General features: G+C 36.2%; 1 protein-coding gene and 1 long non-coding RNA gene across 5 annotated transcripts in view; one reads left to right on the forward strand and one right to left on the reverse strand.

Moving 5' to 3' along the window:
* The window catches only part of NAALADL2 (N-acetylated alpha-linked acidic dipeptidase like 2), a 1187116-nt gene that overhangs the window by 1067325 nt on the left and 93817 nt on the right, over positions 1 to 25974 (forward strand). The window lies entirely within an intron of this gene.
* LOC102155987 lies at positions 298 to 17862 on the reverse strand. The gene is made up of 3 exons (XR_005384028.1): positions 17546 to 17862; positions 6478 to 6564; positions 298 to 495 (listed from the first exon to the last, which is right to left on the reverse strand). It is a non-coding gene; the product is annotated as an uncharacterized LOC102155987 (long non-coding RNA).

Consider the following 25974-nt stretch of genomic DNA (forward strand, 5'->3'; position numbering starts at 1 on the left):
AGAGAAAATGACGAGACAGAAAGGAAGATTCATTTACCCGTTTTAATTGTGCTTTAGAATGGCCACTTTACCAGTGTTGCCAGGTTACAATCTCTGCCAAAGAGGTCAATCTAATGGGTATATGAAAAGGAAGAAAAAAATAGATATATGTTTTTATTTTTTTTATTTATGGATTTATGTATATTTTTTACTCATCGCTTAAAGACAAAAGCTGTGATTCTTTAGAGGAAAGTGAGTGATGATAAACATTTCAGCATTCTAGATTCTGAAATCACTCTCTGCAGTTGGACTGCTCGGTTGAATGACATTAGCCTTTTATTATGTCACCATAGCCTCAGAGATATGTGTTATGAATGCATTCCGCACTTGCTGCAGTTTCTACAGATTACGTAATACACGTGTAGGAGTCACAGTGGGTTTTGCATCGTGAATGATGGGACCACAATATGGTCCCTTCGGATTTTCACAGGACTTCCTCAAATATAGCCAATTACTCTGTAGGAAAAATAGCAGAAAAAAAAAAGAAAAATATCAGACTGGAGGGAAAATGATAAGATAAGCTTACTTACTGGTCATTAAGAGTGTGATACATTATCGTTCAGATTTAAACTGTGGTGGTCCCTTGCTTTGGCCTTTCTTTGTTTTCTTCGGACAGAGATTGTGGTTAGCTGGCTTTGGGGAATATGGGCAGATTAAGAGATAAAATATGCAACAGGGTAGAAATTGAATATGATAGTGTTGTTTCTCCTTTGCAAAACAAGGAACAAAAAGCAATTAGAAGTTCCTTGAACTCATACATGCTTTTTAAGTTTGCATAGTTGACATAGATACAGATCATTTCTAGTATGCAGAAATAGACACTAGAAAATGTATGGATGCATCCACGCAATGGTGATTTTGCAAGTTCATTGTAATTTGAATTAACACTATGTTTTTAAAGAAAAGTTTTGACTTCATTTAACTTCAAAATTGCCAAAGCAATACTCCCAGCATATCCCACAAATAATTATTTTTCATGGGTTTTATCATTTTCCTTATTCCGTTTAATCAAAGATATTAGTCCATACATGCAACACTCATACACACATTTAGGTTTGCCATATTCTAGATTGACAAAGCTAAGGCTGGAGAGTGTTGCTGAAGGCTTTGGAGTTAGATGTGATATTTTAATAAATCCACTACTAAGTAATTATATCACTTTGAATAATTTAAGCTCTCAAAATCTTTCCTGCTTTACTTATAAATTGGTGATAATGATAGTATGTGCCATATTGTTATGATGATCATACGCCTCATATAGAAAATGCTAGTATTGTACATTTATTGACAGCCTGTAATATCTTTATCCTTACAAGTTTGACTATGAATAAAAAGAGCCAAGTAGAAACATTAATATTTCCAAAGGGTTATACCAATATTTTTCTTAACAGGTCATCAGATTCAGGGGCATCTGGCTGGCTCAGTCAGTTAAGTGTCCGACTTTGGCTCAGAGCATGATCTCAGGGTCCCACCGCTGGCCCTGTGCTCAACGGGGAGTCTGCTTGTCCCTGTCTCTGTCCCTTTTGCTCTCTCTCTCTCTCTCTTTCACTAAAATAAATAAAATATTTTTAAAAAATAGGTCATCAGACTCATCACAGTATTTTAAAGAAAACTCAAAATTTTGTTAGATATTTAAAAGCAGAACACCTCATCTTTTGCATGCTACAGGAATATTCTCAATAGTGTTCGTTGTTTCTTGATAATTCAACATTTTATACTTCCTTAAATTTCCCCAACTTCTCACTGCTTGCTTTTCTAGTTATTGGAATGTTGGATCACTATAAAGCAAATAATATAGACACTAGTAGGTCTCACTGATCAATTCAGTATTTTGTAATTTAACCGAAAAAGCAAACATTAAACTCTGCACAACTGAACTGATTAAATTCAGTATTCAATTTAAAGTGTTCAGCTAATAAAATCTTCCTTAGAAGCTTGAGACATTATTAAAAATAAATTAGATGAATTCATTATTTCATAAAATTTAATTTGATCTTGAGATTGCTATATTCCACCCAACTAGCTAGCCAAAAAGGAACTAGATTTCTATATGTAGCATTTGGATTCCTTGTCTTTCAGTGCTCTGTTAGCACGTTTCCAAGGAAACCAAATTCAGTTTTCAGCTGGGTACTGCCAAAGACAAATTTGAGCTGTGCATAGGGATCAAGATGATACACAATGTTAATCTTGTAATAACTGAACAGAATTCACCATGATACTATATATAAGACCCTTTTAAAACATTCCAAAAAGATGTGCTTTCATTTGGGGTGCTTTACTTGACAGAAACAGCTACATTATTCTTGATTATCACCTTATCATTGAGACAAATAATTCCGGATAATACTATAGGTCTCTAGAACCTTTGTGATAGAAGAAATTTGCAGGGTCGTAATCAAAGAGACAGTTTCTCTTTTGCTTATCCATCCATCTACCCATCCAGGTCATAGGAGCTTGAATTACCGGAGATGGTAATGGGGTGTACATCTCTGGGTAATGCTACAATCAACTTTCTTCATGCTTGGAGACAAATTACTATTCTCAGTAGTTTTTAAGATAGATTACTATTCTCAGTAGTTTTATTGTGTATCAGAGACTCTTATAATTTAAAAGTATTACTATTTGCTAAACTTTTATACTAATTGAGAAAAGAGACTTATTGTTCTGTTTGTCATGGAAAAGAATAATGTAGCGTTAAAGTAAAATTGTTCTTTATAAAGAATAATTTGAGAGTTTTACGAAGGATCTAGTGCAGCAAAAATTCTGAAGTAATTAAGATGAGGCCCAATTCTTCTTTACATATTGCAAATTAGCAGATTTAGAACTTTTACTTTCTATTTCATATATACATATTTCTATTTATACGTTCTATTTCATATATATATAACATGTATATAACTTACCGATACAGTATATATGTCACTTTTAAATCCAAATTATTAAAATCTAGAAAAGTGGTATTTATATTATTAAAGAATATCCAGTTTTCAGAAAAAAATATTTAAAAAGTACCTTTTTATTAGTAGATTATCAGCTCTCAAGAATATAGATAAATAAGTAAAGTGATATTTGCATGATACATTTTTGAGAGATAGTGAGCCTCTTTTTAGAATTATGTTTTTTCAGCAACATTTAGGAATAAAGTCCGTCTGGGAGGAACAAAATGGGGGACGTGGCAGCATACAAGTTGTTGAGCACCACAGTGGGAGCAGCTAAAGTAATTATTAGAGGATTTAAAACATTTTTCCACTCTTAGTTCTGTTAGAGAATTTTCTGGTAGCTTCCAATTCCCTCTCCTAAACACTCATGCGCGCAAGTAATTATGTCTTTATGCATTTACAAATTCACTAGTCTGAAATAGGCTTGTCTAATGGAGGACTGGGAGGACCTTGGGGGCTTAGGGAGTACACCGATACCAGAAGTTACTTGGTAAACACAAAATCAATGGGGATCTTCTGGCTTCCTCCTGAAATGGGCTTTTTCTCTCAAACACAGAGATATTTTGTGTATTCCACAGATTAATACTCTGGATCTTGAAGCCAAGATCAATTTATGCTTTCATTAAGGAGGAAAAACACTGTAGGGCTCTTTTGTAACAAGGAATCTGCATTACCTAATTAAGGAAGATATTTCTGTCTTTTTTTTTAATCTCCTATTGTAATGCACAGTGTCTCTTATGTAAAAGTGCATAGATGGTACATCTATTGAAAGGATTCTGAATAAAATATTCATATATTCCTAAAGATCTCTTTAATAGCTCTAATGAATCAATTTTTAAAAAAATATAAAACCAACAACAATAACAAAGCAGTTCTTAATTTGAATGAGTGGTCAAAACTTATTGAATTGAGATTATAGCCCTTTACCTGCTCTGTACCACTTAAAATACCCTAAATTATTGTCATGTTCACTTTCATTTGTATTAAATAAAACTAATTTTAGATGGGAATGAAAAAATGTAATTACTTATACTTGACTAAGTGGTTTGAGTTTTTTCCCCTATCAAAACCGACCAAAGGTTTTACCTCATGATATTTCCAGCTTCAGGTGATGGTTCTTTTGCTAATTTCCTATGACACGGTGGATGTCTCCCTCTTCATTTTGATGGTCTCCTAACTTGTATTTTCATCACCTGGGTAATGCAACTGACAAGTGTGTATATGAACACTGACACATCTCATCGATACATATTGTAGTCAAGGAGAGTAATTTGCCCAAAGATCATAGCCTGCCCAGCAATTTATCTCACACCTGCCCAGACAGACACAACAGTCTAGCTCATCCATCAAAGTTCATGATGTAAGCTCAGTGGAATTTGAAACATACAATAAGAAAATGAAATTGGTGTAATCAAGATTATACACAAGGTGACATAAAGCATAGAGTTACAGGGCCATATTTTAAACCAGTTGTTTGTAACCATCTAAACGTTCGAGTTTGTTGAAAAATAAATATACTTTTAAATATATTTTTCATGTTATGACTTCAAACCAACTGTTTATGGATTTAAGATATAAGAAATTAATAAGAATATTTAAAAATCTGTTTTTTTTCAATTTAGAGTTAATAAGTTAGCCACTTAAGTCCTAAATATATAGAAGGGCGGGTTGCAAATCGAAATCTGTCTTATGTCTGTGTTTCCAACACATTCTCATGGTCTCATAGAATTTAAATGATAGAATAAATTCTGATATGACTAAGTCTTAGTACAATAAACACTAATACCTTTTCAGTTCATTATGGAAGGATCTAACATTTAAAAAATGTTTTAATACGTTATCTTGTTTTCAAAATCTTGTTCCCTAAAATGAGCACTTAGAGGAGATAGATGATAGAGGAGATGATGATGATGAGCACTTAGAGGAGATAGATCTAGAAATGAGATGAGAAAACTGAAACTTGGAGAGGTTAAGAACTTTGATAAAATCTGGGTACTGGAAGTACCAAGAATAGAATCTAGATCTTCTGAAACCCAGACTTCTTTTCCACAATGCCAGATTGGCTTCTGTAGTATTGTTAATGTGCTTCAGACAGTAATGGTGAATAGTATTGAGTATCAGAATTTCAGAACTGAAGAGGACTCCATTGACCATTAAACATAATCGACCTGATTCTATAGATAAGAAAATTAAGTTCAAACTGAGGGGATACAACTAGATGAGGACTCAGGTTCCCAGACTCATCCACCAGATAGATGCTCTTTTTTTTTTTAATTTTTATTTATTTATGATAGTCACACAGAGAGAGAGAGAGAGAGGCAGAGACACAGGCAGAGGGAGAAGCAGGCTCCATGCACCGGGAGCCTGACGTGGGATTCGATCCCGGGTCTCCAGGATCGCGCCCTGGGCCAAAGGCAGGCGCCAAACCGCTACGCCACCCAGGGATCCCCTAGATGCTCTTTCTAGAACAACAAATTTCTCTTCAAATACTTGGTGTGTAACTTGCTCAAGGTAGAGCATGTGAATTTATTATCTCCAGGACTCATAACAAAGAGGCAACATTTTCTAAACAAACCGTTCTGCAAACCAGGATGTGATAAGTGATTTTTTTTAAGCGCCTATTCTCAAAACTAGTGGCATCTCTGGGTGCCAACCTAACATGCAAAACTTTGGGTTTGAAATTTAAGTGAAAGCATTATTTGTATTCTTACAGATAGCACAGTTAACCCCTGGAGCATAACTATATAGTTAGAGAGATATTATTTCAGGTGAATATGAAATCCTTAAATATTGGTTTCAGTTTATAGCTGGAAGTCTTAACACCCTGGTAGTATAGATTCCATTTTAATATAAATATGTAGGTGGATAAGAAAGCACACCCTGTTTTTAGATAGGCTTAGAAACTTAGTTTTAAAATGTTAATGATAAGATCTTAACTACATTAATATTTAGTTCAAATAGAAGTTGATGAATCAACCTACTTATTTCTATGATCGCCATCTTTAGATTTTATACACATTTAGGACTGGGTATATTTTTGACGAATGGATACAGAGTGGGGTGGTAAATATCCTAGGTTCTAATTTTTCACATGTTCCCCTTTACATTAAAATTTGGGGAACTTAGGTCTGTGCTGGCGAAAAAGTGGAAACAATCTGAAGGGAAATTAAATGGATGAATTTCTCTGGGTCAGATGCTTCAAATTCCATTATCTCAGAAGATGAAATTATCAACAAAGATCCAAAAATGTCACACAGTTTACCAGTGTAATTGATCTCCTCATCTGTTAACCAGAAAAGTACTGTCTGCACGGGTTTGGAAATTAGGACGGGGAGAGGAGGGCCAAAGTCCCATGGTGGAACTGTGTTGGTTGCTGTGAGATATATTTCTTCCAGTATTATTTTTATTGATGCCAGCACAAAGAGAGTAGGTCACAAATATCCGGTATCATAACATTTGTGTAAATAGAATCAGAGTGGCCAGTGGCCAGGACACTGACCTGGAAGTTAGGAAATGTTCAGCTTGGTTTTCACCCATCCCCAAGATCCCTCGCTGTCTTGTGTGTTGGTCACGTAGCCTCAGCCATCTGTTTGGTCAATTACAAAAAAGATGAAGTTGGGTTTGAGGATGTGTCGATCCTTGTACCTGTGGGTCGGCCAAGAGGGGACACTCATAATATCTGTTTGAATCATTGAATTTATTGGTTTTGGTGTCCTTGGAATCTATCATGCTTTCTATTCAAAGATGATTCATTGCAGTAGAGCTCACTTACCCTCTGATTAATTGTGGGGAGCTCACGGCATAGCCCACCCTGCAGCCTGCAGTGGGGAGGGTGTAGCCACCACCTCACAGGAGCGCCAGGTTGCAGGAATCGGCCTGGTCCAATCCTACAGTCTCCTTCAACTGGTAAGAATTACTGTGCCCTTCCCTTCAGATGAACTGTTTCATTAGGCAATATGTGACCTCTGCATGGAGCTTATTATTCTAATTACCCAGAAAGATGGATGGAATTGATTACCTCAGTCCCTTCAGTGCCTGTATGCTTGGCGGTGAACTTTTGTCGCTGCCAGAGTTACTAACATGCCTCGGTATCTCTCGAGTCTGGCTTATGTAGCTCTCCGAGAGAGAACCATGGTGGCCTTTGATAAGTTTTATGCCATGGCCACACATCTTTTTTATGACCCATTGTTTGCTCTCTTATGATAACCTTAAGAATAGCATTGTAATTTTGCTTCACTATGGCAGACTGCTTTTACTGCGTTTTCAGATATTTTCATTTTTCAAGCACAAGAATGAGACTGTCTACAAACTGCAGCCATACTACATGTGAATGGGTTTTGGTCTTGTTTAAGCGACCGTAGAATAAATAACAGCAATCATACATTACAAGGAAACATTAAGGAGAGGAAAGAAGATATGTCAAGCCATTCCTATAATTTTAAATTTAGTTTGATTCTGTACACAAAGCTTAATAGATTTCTGTTTCCCACCATTGCTATCTCCTTTGCAACAACTAATTTCTCCTCATCAGGCTTTGCCTTGGTAGAAGTGTCAGTAGTATTGGTACATTTTTTTTTTTTTCTTTTGACAAAACTACCAAATTGACAAATTTCCACTTGGTATAGTAAATAACTATAGGACAAGAAGGACTTGCATGCAGTAAAACAACAACAATAACAACAAGAACTAGTCTTACATTTTTGTGTTTTGGCAGTTTTTTCAGATGCAAATTTTGTGACTGTTAATAAACAACACTTATTAATAACAGCTATTATTTATTAAGCACGTACTATGTGCCGGACACTGTACCCTCTGTTTTATATTCATTACTTTTGGTGGGTGTCAGCTCCCTTTATCCAGTGGGGAACAGAGGCTTAAAAATTCTACTTTGGGGGACTTGATCAAAGTTTTGGAGAACAGATAATTCTGCTATAATCCATTGAGAGTCATTAAAGCAAAGTATATCTTATAACCATATATTCCCTCATGATCTTCTAAGTCCCCAGCAATTAAATCAGAGAAAAATGTGTAGCCTAAACTTAAACTTAAGTATTATTGTAGGGTTTTTATTCATTGTTAGTTACAAATTTCATGTACATTACAGTTATTTAATGACTTATGACTTTGAAATCATGTGATAGTCTATTTCAACCAAAATTAACAATGTGCATCATCCAAAGAGTAATTTCCTTTTTTAGCTCCATTGATTATTTATGACATGAGTTGGACCATCATGCAAAACCTTTTGTGGATCACCTCCAAAGCTGTCCTCACATTCTTTAGAATGTCCCCAATGATACGCATCTTTATTCACTGCTGATGAAAACTTTTCTCAGACTGTTCAAAGTTAACCAAATGAGATTATAACTGTAAAATCCTCAGTGCTATACTTGGCACATGAAATATTCAGGAAATCGGAGTTTTGTTACTATTATTAATATTTGAAGAGCATGTCTATTAACTACATTGGATGAGCAAATTGGGAAATACTGTTTGCAACACTAAGAGTAATGAGATTAATTATCTTATTTGGCTTTGAATGATTCTGAACACAACTTCAAAGGAGAAAACCCAGAATTTCTTAAATTAGTGACAGTGTGAGGTAAATGTATAATTTTTCAAGTGATACAATGGACACCATTCTTTTGAATAATTAGGCTTAATATGTTGTATCAAACACAATATTCAGTGCTTGGTAATTTTGCAATCATTAATATAAAACCAAAAGAATCATATCAAACAGTTACATAGAACTTACCATATACCATGCACTGTGAACTTTACATAATTTTGTTTCCTCACAACAATTTCATGAAGTAATCTCTATTATTATCAAACCCATTTTACAAATGAGAGAAGAGAGGACATAGCTCTGAGGCACCTTGATTGAATAAGATAGCAGAGCCAGCAAGTTGTAAAGCTAGGACTTGAGCCCAGGCAATCTGGCTTTGGAATCTACGCTCATGATCAAAACGAAGAACGATCAAAAAACACAAACAAAACAAACTAGGAACAATCAACAGAAAGCACTTTAAGTTAAAGAAGGAACTCACTGGCTAATTTATAAAGATAATGAGGTTAAATTTAAGAATAAATACTAAATTGACTCACGATTGTGTTTATATTTTAATCAAAACTAGTAACAGAATTCCATTAGATATTCATAAAATATATTTGTTTTGCACTCACAGGAATAGTAATAGTCTTAGAAGACCTGTAAGTTTTGTTAAATGGAAAAATGGAGAAACATTTGGTTGTTCTTGACCCTTGGCAGCTTAAAATATTTGTAAAACAGGTGATCAGTATTAAGGAGAGAACTCGTGTTGAGCACTGGGTGATGAATATGATGAATCACTAAATTCTACTCTTGAAACCAATATCACACTATATGTTAACTAACTATAATTTAAATAAAAACTCAACAAAACAAAACATTTGTAAAAAAAATTGTCCAGCATTTTGGAAAACTATATTTCTTTATAAGCATTATGATTTTAAGATAAAACATACATGAAGAATGTTATACATAAAAATATTATTTGTCTCATTTTCAAAAAAACACACTCAAAAACATTGATTTTCAGGTCATTGGTGATATGGAATGCAGTTGCAGAGCAATTGTGAATATTTCTTGTACCTCGATAGACTTGCATATATTGACCTTGTGAGCAACGAATGGCCTTGAGTTGCTAAAAAAAAGGGGGGGGAGGGGAGAAAAATTTAACTTAAAAGAAACTGTTGTTTTGGGTCACCTGGGTGGCCCAGTTGATTGTGTCTTGACTCTTGGTTTTGGCTCAGGTAGTGATCTCAGGGTCATAGGATCGAGTCCTCCCAGGGCTCCGAGCTTAGTGGGGAATCTGCTTGAGATTCTTTCCCTCTCCCTCTGCCCCTCCCCCCTCCTTTACATGAATAAGCTTCTAAATTATTTGAAGAAAAATAAATAAACGAGTGGGTGAGTAAATAAATAAATAACGTGAAGAAAAAAATATATGCCTGCCCAGCAATAGTTTGTATTTCTATGAATTTAGCCTAGTGCTTTTCACTTTAACTTACTAGCATCTGCTGCATTCCCCCTTAATGATAATTTCAGATACACTGGGGTTTGTTGCTGAGCTAATTGTTAACATGAGCTACCTGTTGCTGTATGTTAAGATAATGAAGGAAATATCACTTACATATTTAGACTGCATTATGAGTGAATCCTAGCTGTTTGGGCTTCATTTCTTGTTTGTCTAAAGGAGTTAGTCACTAGAAATCTCTCATGAGTCAATCCCTGGAGATTTATGACTCAATTTTACAAACCATTTCAGAGAAGACTCTAAAAGTTTGGCAGCTTGCTAGAAATAAATAGCTAACTTCCTTTACAACTATTTAAGAAAGAGAATTTCTGGTTGGAAAAAGTCAAATTAGATATACTAAATTACTTTTTAAAGTTATTTTTAGGGGCGCCTGGGTGGCTTAGTCGGTTAAGTGTCTGCCTTCTACTCAGGTCATGATCCTTGGGTCCTGGGATCAAGCCCCACATCAGGCTCAGCGGGGAGCCTGCTTCTCCCTCCCCTGCTTGTGCACTCTCTCTCTCTCTGTCAAATAAATAAATAAAACATCTTTAACAATTAAATTATTTTAAAAAGAAAAATATTTGTGTCTCCAAAATTCAAACCACTTTAAGCTCTCATCCATAACGGGTGTCATTTTACTATTTTCTAAAAAATATTTTTCTCTCATTTTTTTTCTGAAATGAACCATTAAAAGTATCAATGGTTGTTTAATGAGCTTAAAATATTTCAATTCATTACTACATTACGATATTGTTATAAGGTGAAAATTTGTTCTTAGACAATTTCTCATGAAATTTCTTTTCCATTTCTAAGGCAATGTCTAACTATGCTAAGCTTTTAATCTATGATTTCTTTTATTAGAATGTTACCAAGAGAGATCTTTTTTTTTTTTTTCTTTTTTCAACCACTGAAACACTGCTACCTCAGGATCTAAACATGACTTTAATGACCAAAGCCTGGTGGAGCAGGAGTTGCTAAGAGAGGGAAATACTGCTGAACTAGAACTTGAACTAGTGACAAGAGTTCATAATTTTTAGAAATTGTGCTGGCTTCTTAATGGTGCTTTGTTGACACTGCTGGAAACACATTCCCATCTTAACCCCATCCGGAATCATTGATTGGTGACTAAATCGTAAGTGCCAGATAACGAGTAGTGTGCATAAATACTGATTCTGGCTTTACTGTGCTTTTCTTCTGCAGAGATAACTTTCTAGGAATGAAAAGTTGATTCTCTTCCTCTGTGGCTTCTATGGAGAAAAATAATCTGTTAGTGCATTTAATGAAAATCCCGCTGAACGAGGCTGCTTACTCTTGGCACCTGGGCAAAGGAAATAGGGTGGATTTTTTTCCCCCTTCAGAAAAAGACGGGGAAAGTGTTGCATAACATCCTGTGGAGCTCATTACCAATCTGAACTTCAAAAGACTGAACTAGGAGAAAGAGCCAGTTAGGATTCATATATCGGAACTTTGAACTAAAACAAGGAAGTAGGACATAAACTCAGTGAAAATGGTGTGGTACCAAAAGCACTGATCTATAAATATGTCATTTCTGTCCTTAAGTTGCACAGGAAAGATTTGTAAATCAAAAATATTTTAAATTTAGAATTTATTGGCATGATTCATGACTCTCTTAGATTTCATAAATCTCCTGACGGTCTTGTAAAATATAGCAAAATGTATTTAAAGTGTATTATATAAAGCTTTTGAGGTACCTAAGCTATTTTGTTTATGGGTTGTTTTCTTAAAATTCTGAGCTTTCAAATGGAGAGTCATGTTCCTTATATCTCCTTAGTTATATGTTACTTTGGTACTTCTTAATTATTTTATGAGGCATGTTAATGAGCTTTGTGGGAATATGTTTAATTTTTCAAACTGAGCATGAATCTGGTCTTGATTGTTTCCCTTTTAATAGCTCTTTATTGTTTATGTCCGGCTGACTCACATGTGTCAGCACCTTCTAACTTTATCTAACCCACACCAAGTTTAGCGGGCAGACGCATTTCTATTATATGTTCTTATCTTTTCTAAGAATGAAACTTTTATACAGGTCTTTAAACAATTTTCAGCGTCTTCATGTTGCAAAACCACCTTATTTTGAATTAGATGTTACTTTGCCTGCTAAGTAGAGGGGAAATCAAAGCATCATCTTCACACTAAATGGAAGTGGATAACTATATAATATTATTCATGGAAAAATAATGTTTCTGCTCTTTTATCAGTCACGAGGATTTATTTTATAAGTTCTGCCCAGAGCAGTATTGTTCATCCACATACCAGTATAACCATCATCTTTGGAGTAGAGTTGAATCTCAAATTTCAACTGGTTTTAAATATTAATGACTATATTTAGAAGCTATAGTTTTCTTTTTTTTTTTAAGCTATAGTTTTCTAAATCTCTGTGTGTCTGTCTATATGTAAATTTGATGGAATCACTAAAATAATGTGAACTTAATTTGCCTTTTTCGAATAAAATCCAAAATTCTAGAGTTATCAAGAGTAGATTCCAATCAGTCCCTTCATATCCATGCTCTTAATCATTCTCTTGCTGTTCTCATGGAAACCAACGCCGCCCATATCCTCTGGCAGATTCTTACAATATAACTTCAATCAATAGAGAGGAGTATAAAGATTAAAGTATTAAAAAGTTAACCCAAATCCCACCCTCCCATAACCGTTGTTAATACTTCAGGGATATTATTTTAATAATCTCTCAATGACTGTACATTGTTGAAAATAGATGAATAGGCAAAAGTATTATAATGAAATAATTACTTGCATGTTATATTAAGAAAAGAGGCAATATTTAATTTTGCTTCATTACAAGCTATATTTATATATGTTTCTAAAAGACCCCTAATATGTTATGAGAAAAAGAGAAAAAAGATCCTGGAAAGATCTGAGAGCTTGAATTCATTGTTCATTATTTTTGCTGCTGTGTCCATTTAAGACAACATCCAATTTTATTACCACATTTGCTTCATTTCTGAGTGTTTTTTGAGTAAATCTCTTAATTGGCCACGTTATTATCTTACATTTTAACAGTCATTTCAGTTTTTATGTGTGAATATGCAGATCATCTAGGCAGAGCCTTACATGACATCATATATGTATAATAAAATACAATTTTCACTTAATTCAGTCTTCAGATATTTTTTAATTGGCAGGCCAGGCATTGACTGTATTTGAATGTATTTCAAAAAACTGTACATTTATTTTTGTGAAAGCACTACCTCTGTTGTCTAAAGCAAAATAGATAGATAGATGATAGATAGATGATAGATGATAGATAGATGTGTTTCCAGGATGTAAAGATATATCCAATTTAAATAGCAAAAAACTGAAATATAATACAGCAACATTGCAGTCATTTCTGCTTTTTAAAATAACTGTTCTATTGTATAACATCCAACTGAAAGAGCAGTTATGAGAAACAGACCTCCACATACACCTTGACAGCCTTATTGACAGTCTCCTGTTGGCACGAGATACCAATCACGGGTAGAGCCATGGTTATCTGCTTGTCGACTCATACCATGTGCATCTTTGAAGAATTAATTCCATATTGCTGAGCATTGTCATAACCATTCTGGTAAGTTCCCTGTAGAATCATCCCTGAGGATGACCTGTCTACCGACTGACACAAAGTGACTTCCAAAGCACCGAGGTACTCTGCAGCACTGTTGGCACTGTTGTGAGTTTCTGCCACCAAATCTCTCTTCAGCAGACTCGAATGACCTCTGATATAGTTCCCCCTGTAGCTGTGGGTATCAAACATACGCCTTTTGTGTGAATAATGGGCCTGATGGTCCTCCCCCATGCTTCCTCACGCCTGGAATGACATTCCTGTAGAGAGCTCCCACATGGAACACAACGTTGGACATTTCCTATGCTGTCAAAATCACTGTAGGACATTGTGTGTGTGTGTATGTGTGTGTGTGTGTGTGTGTGTATGTAACAGTGAAAAGTATTTTAAAGAACTGAACTATCGAAGGCATTTTAAGGAACTATCAAAATCACAAAGATTTTCCTGAAATGGGATCCTTCCATACTTAGTTCCAGATAGGGGCCCTTCCCTACTTCCTCCTAATCAAGGTGTTTTAAACCCTCTATCCTGGCCATAATTTGGGGTATCCAAGTAAGCAAACATGATGTCAATGGTTGTGGTTGGTGAGGAAAAAGCTGGAGAAAATCAAGTGTCATGAGTCCCTGGAGGTGGCTGCAGCGGCAGTGAAGCCTTGAGAAAGTGGGAATACCTAAAAAATGACAGTGACAAGAACTGGAGCTACTCGACTAGAGACCAGTGGAAATAAATGGTGCTGTTTTATTTTTTTATATAGGGTTTGTAAGTACTTTGTCCTTAAATTTTTGAGTGCTCAAAAGAGCCCATCTGTTGCCTTTAGAATTAAAGGATCACGGGCTCTTTTTATAGTCATAATTATTATTAAATCATTAAATGTATTAAAAATTCATGTATCGATTTCTAGTGGCTGATGAATGATATAATGGTGTGTGTGTGTGTGTGCACATGCATGTGTACAAGATTCACCTCCAGCGGGGTCACTTGGATAGGGGGCTACATCGTAGGGAAACAGCCTCTTGATATAGTTCATCCTTCTTTTCCCCGTCTTTACTACTCCCTCTGGGTATCCCTGCATCTAATTTTCTGGGAACCAACTTCTTTAAATCTGTGAATCTATCTTACAAGTTATCAATAAAGTATTTTGAAAATTTTTTTAAAAAGCATTTTGAAAATTCACAAATATTTGGGATGCCTCACGTGTGTATTTTGAAGAGCAACAAGGCTGTCTTTATTGGCAAAGTGAGAGCAAAGGAGTGAGTTAATGAATTTAATTATTATAGATGGCCAATCTGAAGAGTTCAAGCAAACATTATCTCTTCTTCAGCAGGAAATTTTTCTGCTTGAATCACTTTCATAATTGCCTCAGGTCTCCACTCTACCTGAGTGGGCGGCCTTCAGCTATCTCTACATAGTTATAGTTAAATTAGACTTGACTGAAAGACTCGGCCTCTCGGGGATTTTTTTTGTTTTTTTTTTGGAGAATTTGGAGGGTTCAGAGGCTTAGCCACAGCCTGCTAGCAGGGCCACTACGCAAAAAAACGGTAGCTCTGTTAGAGTTTCAATTAAGGTGTGTGCTTCCATCTAGATGGGTTGTTTGTTGTTGGCGCTTCAGTTTTGGTCTCTTAAAACTGTATTCTTTTAATCCTTGGAAATATAGAAAAAAAAAGAACATCGTTTAGCAGGGAACAAAATAATCTGCTTAAACTTGATATCTGACAAAATATAAATGAGTTCAAGTGAAAAATAGTAGCTTATTGCCCTCTTCTGTCCTCTGACCCCAATAACATGGTCTGTGTACTTAGAGCCCTATGAGATCATTTGAGAGTGGAAAACACAAATGGAGCTGTAGGGGGGAGACCTTCAGAGCCAGCTCAGGGACTTGCCTACTCAGGGTCTCTTACTGTGGACATTCATTGCTGTTTCTCGAGGATTGCACCTGACAAAACACAACGGCTTTCAGGGAAAGAAAGTGAGGTTTGAGGCGTAGCCAAATGGCTGATAAATGAACGATTCTAAAGTGAGAATGAAAAATCATAGCAGTAAAATGTGGTTTTTTATGATCTAAAGTCCACTTTCATTTTTCTGTACGGTCTTGTGGAGAATGAGCGCGAGGCACCGTCTGCAGCGTGGAAGGCTCGTGAACTGTGGCAGATTGTGAATAGCTGTGTGCCCCTGCACCCCGGCTTGCCTTAACTCGGGGTTCCTTTTGGCCAGCTTAATTGGAATACCGGAGTCCGGAGTCAAACCAATCAATACCAAATCTCTTTTGCCCGTGATAAGCAAATGACTAGCTCCATTAACATCAGCAACTGCTGGGCCTGAGAAGTGAGGGAAGGCTCTATTTGCTAGCGATTTTCTGACCATGAAAATTGGCTAGGCCATGCATTTCGGAGACTCAATTTGAACAGAGATTTCTCAGTGAAGAGTATAACAAATAAGCAGAAATAGAATTTGGAACTTGGGCTCAGATGACTCAAGATAGTATAGTATAGAATCAAGCTGATAAGAGGGAGAAGGTGAGCAAAAAAAAAAAAAAAAAATAGACGACTTCACACCCATTTTCACCTGCTTGAAAAAGGAAAAGAAAATGGTAAGGGGGAAAAAAAATGATTCTCCTTACCCTTGGTTGAAATTATCATCACTGGCACCAAATCTCTGAGAGCTTAGAAGAGCTCAGCAGTGCCCTGAGGTTCAGAGCAATTGCTTTGAGATGTTATAGGTTCGGAGATATTTGACCCGAACACCCCATTTCTGGAAAGCCTAGCCCTTTTGACAGGTTAGTACTTTAAAATGCCTTTCATTGATGCACTGAAAAATGTACCACAGTGATTCTGACTGCATAAGAAATGTCCGAGGTTGTTTCCTGTTTGGGGTCTCTCTACAGGAATGTGACTGTGTTTTCCGCTCATTTATTTATCTGATCTAGACACTGTGCTGAACATTCAAGATTCGAAAGTGGCCTTTCCTTGGGGAGCTCATGGTCTGGTGCCACTGATAGAGGGATAAATCCATATTCCGACTCAGAAATGTAAATGCTAATAGAGGTTTCGATTACGTTAAAGGAGAACAAACTGTTTATCAATTTGCTCCATTTCTCAACAGAACTTGTTGTTGTCCTAACCTTGTGCCAGGCACAGTGTAATGTGCTTTTTACATATTTGTATGTATCTATTCAACCCTCACAATACTCTTGGGAAGAAGGTATAACTACTAACCCCACATTACAAATAAGGGAACAGGTTAAAAACGACTGCATTTCTGAGCCAAGGCGACACAGGTAGTGAATGTCCAAGCCAGGATTCACATCCAGGCCAGCTGGATTGCAGAACCAAGTTCTTACTCACTGGCTTAAATTCCTTCCCTGTACAAGAATCGTGTCATGTAGTAGGCAAGTGGCTCATAGCATTCAATAATGAATGTTCTTTATGCTCCTTGTCTAATTTACTTTTTATTCTGAACTTGTATCATCTCCTTTTTTACATTTATTAGTGTGTTCTATCACAGTAGATTTGGGTATTGTTTATTTATAACATTTTACAGTCTGACATTTACATACATATTATGGCGCATAGACATCTCCTTCATTATGTTCTTCAGAGCATTTATAATTTTAAAGGAATAATTGGTTTAGGTAAGCCACCATTATGCTTTCTAAATATTAGAATGTTAGTGATAGTTTTAATACCATAATAAGCTGACAAGTGATCTACAACATATTTTCTTGTGATAAAAACCTGTATGAGTTTTTATCATAAAATCTTAAGGCCACACACTTGTGTTCGTGTGCTTCCTTAGATTATCCTGAAAGAAATGTTAGAAAAATACTCAATACTTTTGTTCACAATAGCTCTGTTTTCGTTCTTTGATTGCTGTATTCTAAACACACAACAACAGATTAAGTATGAAAATAGGAAACTAAAAAGTCATACCAATACAGGCATTAGCAACAAGAAGCTCATCCTCCATACAGTGTAAATGTCTGAACATCCAGCTATTGAAAGGGAGCAAAACCTGACCCAGTGCTTGAAGACAGGGCCTGATCTGGAGTTCTGCTTCAGGTGACGTTAGGCTAAAAAAGCCAAGCCCTGTTACCGATTTTCATGTGTAGTTGTAGCTTTTCCATAAATTGTAAGCCTGAAGAAGTTAGCAATTGAATAAAATTATCTGTTGGTTTAGAGGTTGGATCTTTCCAAGGTTGATTTTTTTTCCAATATAGTAGCCCCCTTCCCCACTTATCTGTGGTTTTACTTTCCATGGTTTCTGGTACCCACTGTGTGTTCATAGTCAACTATGGTGTCTGCGAGCAGATGGTCCTCCTTCTGACCTATTGTCAGAAGGTCAGTGGTAGTCAAATGCGTCATCACAATGCTTCTGTCATTCACCACAGCTCATCTCATCACAGAGACATTTTATTATCTCACATCATCACAAAAAGAAGGATAAGCACAGTACAAAATATTTTGAGAGAGAGAAAACATTCACATAACTGATTATAGTATATTATTATGTGTTCTATTATTAGTATTTTTAATCTCTTACTGTCCCTAATTTATAAGTTAAACTCTGCCATAAGTATGCATATAGAAGAAAAAAACATAGTGTAGGGTTCAGTTTTGGAATCCACTGGGGGCTTGGGAATGTATCCCCTGCAGACAAGAGAGGACTGCAGTCATTACAGAAAGCATTCATGAATTGGAGGTTAGCACTGAGGAATAAATCAAGAATATAGCTCTGAGAGGCGAAAGCTTAAGAAATGTAATAAAGCAGTCTTAGTAGCTTGTGGGATAGATTGCAGTACTCTAATATTTGCCCAAAACAAGCTCCAGAAAAGAGGGGAGACAATGGCAGAAACAGCATTTTAAAATATAACACAAAAATAACCTAAAAGTGGCATTTTACAGATCAATATATAGCCACTGAAAGATTTTTTAAATCAGCATTTATTATTTTCATCTTTGGAGACATTTATATCTGTCTATGAACTAGAGGGGTAGGAATTAGAAATATAATAAATTCATAGTCCTGTAATTTTCAATTACGTGTTATAACTCTTATTCTTAAAAATCCAGAATAAAATTCCTTTATTCATTCATGAGAAAAAAAATCACAATTTGTTTAGATATTACTGCATGAGCTGAATGTGTAATGCACTTGGGGAAACATATAACAAAATAAAAAAAAAAAATCTCAAAATAAATCAATATAAAGTTAACAAGCTGAGTATAATGCCCTTGTGTTTGCCGGAATACAAGTGGATGAAATCTTAATAGGAAGCCCAGAGAATTATGAGAGGTGAGTAGGTCTCCAGAAAGAACACTGAAAGCATAAGATACGACAAATGGGCATGTCTGCATAACCAAATATATTTGAAGGAACTTAATTCAGTAACCCATCACAAACTCATACTGAATTCTTGTTTATCAGAGAAAGAATATAAATATCTATCTGTATATCATAGATGTAGATATAAATACAGTTCCAGATACAGATAAGTAATTTGATAAATAAAGCAGATTATGAAGTTGGGTATTGCAAATTGAAAATTTTAAAGTAAGATGTAATTGAAAATTAATAAAAATAACTATCATTTATAGATTATGAAGACATTTTCAGTGCAGTGTGTTCCAAAAATAGTATGAGCAATACCAGTATTTCCCAGAAGGATAAACTGTTCTTTGAAAGATGATCATGATCTAATCATAATTTTCTAGAAATTTACAAAAGAAAAAATAGTCATATTATTATTATTTTTAAAATATTTTATTTATTTATTAATGAGAGACACACACAGAGAGAGAGAGAGGCAGAGACACAGGCAGAGGGAGAAGCAGGCTCCATGCAGGGATCCCGACGTGGGACTCGATCCCAGGACCCCAGGATCACACCCTGGGCTGAAGGCAGTGCCAAACCACTGAGCCACTCGGGCTGAAAATAGTCATATTAATCTATGGTCACTGATCATAGATTTTTCTAAGGTACAACTATTTTCCAGTTTGTTCCATTTACCCTGAGGATGTATGAACGATGAGATGATGATGATGATGATGTAATGATCAATACCTGAAACATAAGGAGCTGTAGTGTACTCACTATTCCAAGTGCCATATATGTCTTAGCACTTTTAATTGATAACATCTTAGTGGTAGACATTATGTCATTGCGGCCCAGAGAGATCAAATGTCCTATTACTAATTTCCATTAAATATGTTGTTTATTCATATACTTAGGAGTATCAGAATTTCTGATGACATTTAGCACTTTACACAATAGCCTTACCTAATCTAACAACCTTTGAGGCAGAAGGGTCAGAGATGATTACTGACTGGTTTCAGGTTATGGGCCTAGCAAGTAGAGTCCAAATAGTTGGTCTAGGCCTGTACTGTTTCCATGCCCTTCACTGCCTTAATATTTGTTCTATATATGACTCTGGAGAGTGACAGGATTCTCAAAGCACAAATTAATATTCCTCATGGTTAGGAATCCTAAAATTAAGATCCTATATGAAAGTTCCGTCAAACAGGATGGAATGACTTTACCATGATGAAGACTCTATGGGTTTCCTCGCATGACAAATTAATGAACACTTCTTGTTGATGCCGTGAAAGGAACCTAAATAATGTCGGTTTTTTCTCAGTATTTGTTTTCCCGATATGTATTGCATTTCATGTGAGGAATTAGACATCATTTTGAGAGGTTAACTGCATTTTTGTGTTGGGAAAAAAAAAAAAAAAACAAGGTCATTGAGTAATATTTTGGATTCTTATGTTAACATGTTGTCAGTAGCTTAGCTAAGATGAGAGAGGCAGAGCTGACTATTAACTGTTCAAGGAGCCAATGAAAGCCACAAGATCTAAATGAAAGACTGAAGCTTCATCACTTACGATGATGATACAAGCAAGAGTTTTAAGAGCATGGAGAAGACCGACTCCCCCTGTTCCATTCCCCCCCCCCGCCCCTGTAGAAGGGTATACTGGTGAAGGGTCAGGAGGCTCAGCACCCACACGGAAGTAGTTTCACTGTTGAGGGAGCTCAGAAAAAATGCCTGGGGCGGTTGTACGGACCTTGAGGTCAAGAAGAGGGCAGGCAGGGACCAAGAGCTAGGAGAGGAAGATATTGGGCATTCAGAGAGCGTGTCTTCAAGTCTCCCTTTTTTCTCTTCACTATCTCCCCGCACCATTGTCGTCCCAAGAAGTAGGCCTCAGCAGAGGGCCCTAAGGGACCTGTGCCCAAAGCCTCAGATGAAAAGGCCTAGGAATAAAGGCACCTGGGCTAAGAAGAAAAACCAAAGATCAAGGCTGACAAGGTGGCCCGAGTCCCCTTCATGGAGTCCCTTGGGGGACTGCGATGCCCTGGCTGTGCCCAAGTCTCACGTGGTGAGGACGCTTCCTGACAGAAGAAGCCGTACCAATTGCTTATGTGCAGGCCTGAGAAGTCACACAAAGGTTTTTAACCAAGACTCAGACTCCTTACACAGGACCTCAAGTATATATGGTTGGTCAAACCGTGCATATCACATGCTTATTGGGTAAATGCAGGATTATCCTTTCTAGCCACTGAGAACATTGCTAATGAATCCTGCTACAACTTAGTGCAATTTGCCAGATAAATTGGCTTAAATGTTTCCTCTGTTCTTGATGAAGAAAGCTGTGCTAATCTCTGATATTTAGAGAGTGGTCATTGTGACATTTGTGTTCTTTGCTCTGGCCTTTTTCCAAAATCTCCACAAACTTCTCAGGCTAAAAGAACATGTGACTTTGAAATGCCCTGTTACCCAATGGGCATTATTAGCTTTTATTCCAAGAATATTTATTATGCCTTCTTTTCCTGTCATCTTTAGCTTCCTTTCCTCTTTCCAATTCTAAATTTCTTCTTTGGAATTATCACCAACTGAATTTAATTGCATTATTAAACAAATATATTGAAATGCCCTCCAAAAAACCTTGGGGCTTTAGATCTTCCTACACTGAGAATTATGTTGAGAGAAAAATTTTAGTATATATGCCAATGTGCAGAGAATACAGATATAGTGACTATGTAAATATGTACAGAAGATTTAATTCCATAATCCATGGCACCTGGGAGAATTTTTATTCCAGAATACTCTGACTTGTGACTACTCTGACTTGTGACTTGCTCATATTTGGCCAATTAAAACTGTAGCTATAAATATAAAAGGTAAAACAGTCAGAGCAGTAGTATTGTGCCTTTAGACAGATAAGGGGGTGGAGGAAAAATATCCAGGGCCTTCAGACTATAGTCCCACATCTAGGAAGAATGAAGAAGATAAATTATTTTAAGAGGGTCAGAAGACATATACTGTGATTACATAACCTTATTATTACACAGCAAACTTTAGAAAAAGGTATTGATTATGCCAAACATGGTCATTTAAAATAACTTCAAATTGTCCTTGATGCTGTTTTTGTGTTTTGTTTCATCTTAACCCGTCACATGATATTGCTCCGGGATTGCGACAGAGCTCAGGACAGAGGATCCAAGAATGCTGAGTCATGAAATCAGAAAGGCAGTGAACATTTAGAGAACCAAATATGGGGTGGGGGGGAACCTCTTACTATGTACCTCCTCTGAAACTTCAGAAAATGAATATTTAAAATCTCTTTGGAATTATAGAGGAAGGAGATTAGGGTAACATTGGCAATTGAGGAATGATAAGTGGGAATTAATTATATTAACAATTTAGGGTGGATAAAAGCATCATTCCTAGCATTTTACTGATCAAGCTGCCTGTATTATTTTATTTTAGTGTAAAAATAGTGGTAAGGTTTTTTTTTTTTTTTTTAAATCGATTTTCTCATTAACACAGTCCTCAAACTCTATTTTCTGTAATAAGATCTTAAATACCTCCACTGTCAGTTTTCCTATGTTAGTCATTTTTTAAGATCCTAACTCTCATATTTGAGAAAGGCCTATTATTGATCTACAAGTTGCCTGTGAAATATGCCTTTATACCTGGGCTTGGATCACTTTGTAATAATTGCATTTATTGAGTTACGGCTATGAATTACACATTTTATATACACTATTTTATTCAACCTTTGAAACAATCCCATAATAAATATTATTATCTACATTTAACAAATGAGGAATTTGAGGTTCAAAAGAATTAAGGCACTTGCCCACGTTTTGCACATAGATTATGTCACAGGATCGGTACTCAAGACACATGGAAGGGTCGGATATTTCAACTTGTTTAAAATGGAAAATGGGAAAAAAAACACCTGAGGTCCTGAGATGGGTTAAACTTTTACAGCTGCACAACTTTGCATACCCTGACCCACAGTGTGTTTTGGGTCAGAGACATGGAATCATAAAATAAGCATTATCTTGATGTGAATTTTAGCAGTATCTTACAGAGATACGGTTCCATATCTGTATTTCTTTCTCAGCTCCAGTGAAGAACGTAATTTTCATGGGGAGACTTTCAGTTTAATTTACTGGGACACCCTTCAGGCTTGCTCCCATGTCTTGGAAATATTTCTATCTTGCTCTCTTGGTTTCCAGGTTTTTCTAAAATGGTACCCGATTCAGAAATTGTTACTTATCTAGAGCAAACAAATACTATGGAATACAAAAAGGACTTGCTAACTTTGCTATTTAACGCACAGGGCATAACACTGGGCTAAAACACAACCTTTATCATATGATAAATCATGATTTTGTGTGTGTCTAAGAATATGGCAATTTTTGAATTTGGAGTTCTCTTCTATTTAACATTTTAGTTATTGATTATTAATTATTTAACTATGATAATAGTTTGTGATATCTAGCCAAAGGAATCTGTCTGTATTGCTTACCTTTCTCAGTATTTTTCTGGCTAGTTGACTTTTATTTTTTAATCAATTTGCAGATCACATCTAGTTAAACAAAAAGCGAAAACAGAACCGATCTTTCATTAGTTCTATTGGTGTCATGTGAAATCTGTTTTTACTTTACATTGAAAGGATGCTTTTGCTAAACTAATCTCCCCGCTGCCCCCAGAACATGGTATGTCTTCATTGTGTTCAAGGCATCCTTTGTGTCTTTTCTTACTATTTGAAATTTTTTTTTCATACAGATACTGCCCATTTTCTGTTAAATTTATCCCTAGGTATTTTTTTCCTTTCTTTTATAGTTACTGCTTTCATTATATTAATGGTTAGTTGTTGTTAATGTGTGTGCATATCTGTGTGTATACGTATATATACGTGTATAATTTCTATCCCTAAAGCGTTTCATATCTTATGAAACTATTAATTTGGCAACTAAAGGTATTAACTGAAATGCTTAGCTTCTTTAACATGTTTAATTAATATTAAGTTTTCCACGTTTAAAACCACATCATCCATTTCCCTCTTGCTTGTCAATTTTTATGTCACTAACTTACCTCTTTTCTAAGTGTAGGCTAATGCCTACAGGAAATACAAAAATAAGAGTGCTGATACCAAACATTTTGACCTATTTCTGGTTTCAGTGTGACTGCCTTTAGTGTTTCCTCATTACACATGACTCTGTTTGCTAATATGTTAGATCGGATGTTTGCACTAGCGTTCATAAATTAGAGTGGCTTGCATTTTAATAATATATTCTTTAGAGGGCTTAAGGTCAATGTTAAACTTATATCATAAAAATGATTGAGAAGTTTTTATTTTGTGTGTGTGCTCTGAGACAGTTGGTCGATACTGAGATATTGCTGCTGTTTATAGGACGTGGCTTGTGCATTCCAAGGCAAACCCCCTCACCTTCAGGAATTGTATTTTGCCACTAGTTAAAAAAAATTATTTGAGTATCGCTGACACACAGTGTTACATTAGGTTCAGGTGTACCGCCTGGTGCTGCAGCGTCTCTGTACAGGGTGCTGTGTCACCACAAGTCAGCTCCCAGCTGTCACCACACAGTGCTATTACCGGCTGCAGGACCTGGGCCGCACCTCTCATCCCTGAGACGTTCATTCCATAACTAGAAGCCTGAACCTCCCGCTCTCCTCCATCCATCTTGCCATCCCCAGAATCCATCCTCTGCTCTTTGTTCATTTATTTTATTATTTTTAAAGTTCCACTTAAAAAGGGAAGCCATATGGTATTTGTCTCTCTTGGTCTCACTTCATTAAGCATTGTACCTTCTAGATCCATCCACCGCTGAGGCCTCTAACTACTTTTCCTAGTTCTTTTCTCGTTTATTTTTGTAGAATTTTTGCTTAATCTCAGATGTAGTGGCCCTTCTAAGAATGTTTGCAATATGATATTTTATGTCCCTAGGACTTTACTGGAAGTGATGCTTGTAGGTTTATGTGCGTTGACTTGTTTTCCTTGCTTTCCTCGCTTTCCTTACGGTTACCTTTCATTTTTTTCCAGAACTTACTTATTATGACTTTACTTACTGTGACATTCTGAACTGCATCTTAAATCATGTACAGCTTGTGCCTGGAAGTGGAAGTTTACTAGCAGAAAAGCTAACTGCCTTTGTCATAAGTTAATTTCTGGTAAATGATGGGATTCAACGGTGGACAGTGTGGTCAGCTCGCATATCTGTATTCATTGCAGCCCTCACCCATGGCAGTCCTGAGGTTTCCATGAGGCTGATCTCATGATTTATTTTAGGTACAGCTCTATTTGGTCTAAACTAGTGAGGGTAGGTCCTTATCTGGGCCATAGTGATTTTTATTTTCATAGAAAGTCACTATAATCAGATTTTTATTTGTGGTTAGGAATCCAGAGGTGGATGAGGAAGAAAAGACTTTCCTTCTTTCTGGATCTGTATTAGGATATTTTCAGCCACCTTCCCATCATGAGAGAAATTTGAGGGGGAAAAAAAGTCTTTGGTGCCATCATTGAACAATGGAAACAAAATAAACCATCCCTTTGTTGTTTGAGTCTTTCATGAATATTTGCTAATAATAAATCTTGCATAAGTCCGTTTTTTGAGAGAGTACAAACTTAGCTGTCCAAAAGACCCTTTTCATTTCTGACACCAATTACAAGTTTGGGACTCCCAAGATCCCCCCACCTCTAACACTAATTACACGTTTGGGTGTCTCCACAATTTCATGTTTAATAATTGAGTAGAAGACTCACTGAATTCACTGAAAGCTTTTAACTCACAGTTAGTTTATCCAAGTGAAAAGATGGATTAAAATCAGCCCGGGGAATCCAGCCATGGAACAGTCCAGGCATTTCTAAGTGTGGAACTTCCTGTTGTCCTCTTCCACTGGAATCATGGAGAATGTGTGTTACTTTTCCCAGTAACGATGTGTGGGAATATGCATAGAACATGTTGTTGCTTACCAGGGAAGCTCACTTGATCCTAGATGTCCAGAGATTTTATTGAGGTTCCATCATTTAGACATACTCGTCTACCCATG

This window comes from Canis lupus, chromosome 34, assembly GCF_011100685.1.
Source record: "Canis lupus familiaris isolate Mischka breed German Shepherd chromosome 34, alternate assembly UU_Cfam_GSD_1.0, whole genome shotgun sequence".
In the NCBI taxonomy this organism is placed as follows: Eukaryota; Metazoa; Chordata; class Mammalia; order Carnivora; family Canidae; genus Canis; species Canis lupus.